Below are 6,000 nucleotides of genomic sequence, written 5' to 3' on the forward strand. Positions count from 1 at the left end.
ATTAGTCAGGGTCTAAGCAGAATAATTCAGTCATACAAAGATTAGACTACTGCAGGGGTGTCAAACATGTGGCCCGGGGGCCAAAACCGGCCCGCCAGAGGGTCCAATCCGGCCCGTGGGATGAATTTACCAGATGTAAAAATTACATAGAAGACAGAAGAGGCATTATGTTGTTGAAATTGCATGTATTATTCTCAAGAAATTTCAGGTTGGTCATAATATATTTTGTAATAGGATGGTTCTTTAATGTAAACATCTTAATAATGCGCTCCTTTGCACTAAAACAAAGAGAAAAGTTTAGAGTTCTTGTTATTTATAGGATATTATGCTATTATTTTACCAGTCTGGCCCACTTGAGATCAAATTGCACTTAATTTGGCCCCTGAACTAAAATAAGTTTGACACCTCTGGACTACTGGGTTTTTTTGTGGGCCCTATAGGCACTGGGCCCCTAGAATTATCATCACCTTTCCCTATGCAACGGCCCTGTCCATGGCCCTCCACATCTGGACTGATTCCAGCTGTTATCCTCCAGCATTGGCTGACAGCTGGACTATGGTTTGGATTCATTTTGCCACCTATACCTCTATCCTACGGGGTGGAGCTGCAATAATATGTCACTACTGAACCTAATATGTGGCTTTGAATGTAATTAAATTGATTAATTGTAGGGTTGTGTTGTGCAAGTAGATGTTTTAAAGGTCCCATATGTAAAATACATTTCCGTGTCTCTCTTACGATCTAATAAAAACAAAGCAGATTTCAGGTAAAACAATCAAAGAAAACCGAGTGGGCGGGCTGAGAGCGGTGTGACATCACTAACTTTAGGAAGTCTTTTATGATGGCTCGCTTTAAAGCCCTGTTGTTGTTGTGTCCATTCCCTGACGCTTTCCCAGTAGGGACTGGGAGAAAGTTCCTAATTCCATTTTTGGGAAAATTAATGAACACACATTAATTCAATTAATTCATTATTAATTCTTATACGGAAGAAGCCCTTGGCAAAAAAAATACTAATGAAAACGTGTTCTTCCTCAATGAAATCTTTACTCGGAGAAGTTGTGAAATCATAGTCCAACAACAACTCTCCTAAACGAGGCAGTTAAAGTTTAATTGGTCGACTATTAAACAGAACAAAAAAGATACGAGGGGATCCTCAGGCCAAACAAATAACACACAAGCCAAAGCCATGGCGCTCATAGTAAACACAATTGGGACGGCATTGCATATTAGATTGAATAGAGCATTTAGGACGGTTATCGTTCAATCACAGTCCTTATATTCTGACAATAGTTGCGTTTCCATCCACCTTTTTTTATTCGCATTTTCAAAAATTGCGAATAAATACTTGAATGGAAACTCCAGAAATTCGAAAAAAGGCAGCAAATGCGCATAAAAGTTTTTACGCTTTGGGGGGGTGGATTTGTCAGCGTATCGATTAAATGTAAATGCGACTTTTAGTTATGAAAACAGGTGATGCGAATTGAGCCAGAGTTTGTGGGTGAAGCTGCTGGACTTCACCCAGCGATGTTCAAACAAATGGAGAACGACGCCCCGGTTTTGTTCATGACGGTTAAGACGACACAATCACACTCCGTAACATCGTTATGTAACGTTATCCACCGCTCCATTTATTGATTTTTCGCCGGCTTTGTTGTCAACAGATGCACATGGAGGAGAGGAGCATAACCACAACAGACTGTCACAGTTCCCGACTGTCTTTCTGTGTAAATATCTCACGTTACAACATGAAAACCTGAGGCTTATATTCAAGTGCGGTCCATATGTACAGTATTTTCTTTTAAAATGTAGCTGGTGCGGCTTATACAGGTGCGTCTATAGTCCGGAAAGTACGTAAATTGTTGATGATGTTGAGTGTCAGCTGAGTGTCAACTGTTGGATACATTCACGCTCTCACGTAATCTCACGGCGCACCACTCCTCCTAATCGCAAAACACTAATGAATGGAAACGGGCATACATAAATTCGCTTTGCTTTTTGCGCATTTTCAAAAAAATCCGCTTTTAAATTTGATACGACTTGGATGGAAACCCAGCTACAGACACCAGTTGCAGGAAATTAGTTCTCATCGATGTTGATGTTGAACTTCTGCTTGTCCCAGTTCTTGAAACATGACCTGCGGTGTTAGCTTTGGCTCCTCTTCTTTGGAAGTCTCCATCACCTATGTGCCGTGGTGCGGATGCTGGCGTTCCCTGAGTCCCGGCTTTGTGACGGTTGTTTAATTTGGATGGAGGCGGGGGTCAGAGGTGAGGTAGACATGGAGAGCCGAGGGCCTCCCGTTCTCGCTGCTGTACTGAGAACCTCCATCTGTCATGGTGTCACTGTGGGCCCTGTAGCACTACTGCACCAAAACCACATAAAAGGAAGGTCAGTGCAGCTATGTGGCCTGTGGTGGGCTCGGAGGAAAACCCCTGGGCATCATCGGAGCAGCATGAGTCACTTTAAGTGAAGATTGATCAACTGAAACAATCCACATGTAGATGTTAAACTCATACAGTTCATTCAGACTACAGCTTCCCTTTGGATGTCCCTCTATTTCATTCATATCATCATTCATTCTTTAATTTCCTGCTTTAACTCACAAATGTGCACTAAACACCTCACATACAGACTGTTGGCAGACATTACAATTTACACATGTACCCTGGTTGCCTCGCAAGCACGCATAGGTAGAAACTTACTATTTTTTAAACTAATTATTATTCTTTTTAAAATTATGATTAAAAACACCACACACAATCTTAAACAACTATATTCTATACTTTCCCTTTCTCGAATATAAATTGAGTTCGAGTGCAGTCGAGATTGATGCGGGGTCGCCAGAAATTTGTGGTGTCAAAATGGGGTCACAAGCCAAAAAAGGTTGAGAACCACTGTTATAAGGGGCACTTCAGGGGCTTTTGGGGCAACATATGACTTTATGAGAGGTTTAAGGAGATTTAGAGTTATTACTGCAAAATTGGGGGCCCCCCTTTTCCCCCTTGGGGATCCCAAACTATTCCCAGGTTTGCTTCCACTAACTGCACTGTGGCTTGCTGTCATTATATCTAGTGACTAAGTCATTGACTGTCAAAAAACATCCCAGTTTGCCCAATCCCAATATGGTTGAGCTAACAGGAAGTAATGTTAGCTTTTATTTGCAACTTTATAGCAATGAACAACACATATGCTAACTCTTCTGATGCCAGAAAGATGGATATCATCAGTGGTGCGAGTTCCAAAACAATCCAGCATTTGTGCATACCTAAGATGTTCTCTATGACAACAAGCCTTTTACCTCTGGCTACAAAGGACAAGGAAAGACGCTTGCTAGCACTGACAGCTGTTGATCACATGTTATCGTCGTCCCTTCAAGAACATCCTGGAGAAATGGTGCTGAATCGTCTTTAGTCGTTTTGGTCAAGCCATGAAATATGTAAGGTACAAGAGGCCAATATGTACCGAAGTATCCCCAACAAGAAGCCTTTTGGCCTCTTCCAGTTCACACACTGTTTTGGTTGAGGGGAGAGGAAGAGAGGGGGGAAGAAGTGGAGAAAGAATGTGTGTAGTGGTCAGATTTTAAGAGTGTGGTCACACTGTATAGATGTTATTCACACCTGGCTGAGATCAGATCGCAGTGTAAGCCCAGACCACCTCCAGATGTGGCCTGACCGCCTCCAGATGTGGTCTGGTCTGATCCTGATCCGTTCTGTTTGTATTTACACCTACATGGACACGCTTTTCTTCTGATCCAGATTCTGCTCACATGGGTGATATTAAATATGAATAGGATCCTTCTGTCGGCTGTTTATCCAGCTGATCCGAACTATTTTACTTGGATGCCACGATAAACCCTCATTGCAGACCAAAACCACAAATGCACCTGACTGTGGTAAGTATTATAAACTGTGACGGATCTCTGACATTTCCACATGGGTAATGGAACTCCACCTTCAGCTTTAGTTTCTCTAAGGGTGCATTCAGACCTGTGGCTCGTTTGCTTTGTTCCAATTCAGGGACTTTAACCGATACAATTGCCGCATTTTTCATGTGGGTTGTTTGTGTTCACACGGTAACAGCCCCAAGCGGTCCAAAGTTGTACACAAATGCCATGTGCGAACCAAATGTTCTCTCGTTGGTGAGAAATCTTACCAGGATGGAGGAGGAGGGTACCCATGAAAAACAAAAACCATGGAATAGAGGTCTCGACGGGCCTAAAACGGGTCCAAACTGCGGTTGAAGCCCGGGTCTGACCCAATCCGAGTTGTTTGTCTATATTTTAGGCCCAAATCCAACCCAAACCCAGCCAGAAAAAGAAGAAAAAAAGGAAGCCAACCTGAGTCACCCTAGGTATACTATATTTTCGGTATGAATCAGCCTCAACCATTGCAATGCTTTTCTGGCAGGACTTCCTTCTTGCAAAGTGAAACCCTTGGAGATGGCAGCTCATCTGGTCTTTAGTCAGGCCAGAAGGTCTACCCATTGCCATCCAAGTCAAATTCAGATCACTAATGCTTGACTTCAGAGTGACTTGTTGGTCTGCACGATCTATTGGAACTAAATCAATCAGTCTTAAGCTCCCTCTTGGCCGCTGAGCTCCTCCAAAGAATGTCATCTGGCATTGCCATCTCTGCACATAAGGAGACCTCAGTCTAGACTGTTTTTGTCTGGAGTTCCCTGGAATAAACTGCTGAGTACTATCAAAGCAGGGGCACCCCTCTTTATCCTCAAGGATCTCCTGAAGACTCATTTCTTTTGCTATCGTAGGTTTGTCTCATGGTTTGTTTGTACAGCGGTATAAAGATAAAACCCAACTATTGAGGGTAGTTTGAGGTGCTTTTGATGCTCCTTTCCATTCCCAGCCACCTGATATAGATCATAAATGTCGAGCATTGATGTGCATTCAGTTGATTGGTGGTCAGTCTGAGTGCACAGATCCTCATCTCTCACTAAGTGATAAGAAAGGGAGCAAAGAAGTGTCAAATCACATTATAGAAAGTGTTGCATCCTAAATGGATTATGAGCAGAACTGTACCATTCAGTGTAAAGCTGGCCAATTTCCAAAATAGAATCCAATAAACTGGACTTCAACATTTCACAGCCACCAGTTTAACTACAAGTAAGAACTCCTTATCCACTCTTCATAGTTATTGCCTGAGAAGATCAGAAAGTGATTACTTTAATGACACTTTTCTTTCCAGTTCTCAAATTAGATTCTTTATTGGTGTTATTTGACATACTGAACCATACAGAGAAGATATATTAACAATTTTAAGGCCAAAAAACTCATATCTGTGTTGTTTTACATTTCCTCTTTCAGGCCTCTCTGGTCAATCAGCCAATCAGAAGAAAGGAGGCTCTGACAAACGTCTCGGTTAAACTTAACAGCTTTTGTTTGAGAGCAAGGGCTTGATTTGATTAGAGCCTTTTAATCAAAACACTATTAGTTTTTCTGAGTTCTCTGTGTTTCAGCATTTACAAAGTGAGGGATTCCTTCCGTGATGCTCGGTCTCTAATGAGGGGGTCATGGACCACAGGCATCTGCTTCAATTGCTAAAAGTGCTCACAGCCTGAGACCCAATCTATAAAAACCCAGAGAGCAACACTGGAGCTGGAAAATTCTGACAGCAGTGAATTTATCTCAGCAACGGAAGAGTGGTCATTTTAATAGAACAGAATGAATCAGAGGAGTTGCTCATGTCCTCTTAAGAAAGGATTTATTTCATTGCAATGAGATTAGAACATCACTAAGTTTCAATTTGAGTTTTTGAACTTCACCATGGTCCTGAACATTTATCCAAAATAGGCCAATGTTGTAATAATTTTCCAGGAGATTTGGATTTTCCTGACATTTTCCATGACTCGAAAATTAGTCAACTGTTTCCATTATTTTTTTGTTCAATCCATGGGGAACCTTACAAGACCTGCCTCAGAATCAGTGGCGTGCACACGGGGGGGCAGGGGTGGCAGTCGCCCCCCCTTGTGGCCCAATTGTTGAAAAAC

The sequence above is a fragment of the Trachurus japonicus genome, chromosome 2 (genome assembly GCF_045865225.1).
Source record: "Trachurus japonicus isolate A0001 chromosome 2, Traja_1.0".
Classification (NCBI taxonomy): domain Eukaryota; kingdom Metazoa; phylum Chordata; class Actinopteri; order Carangiformes; family Carangidae; genus Trachurus; species Trachurus japonicus.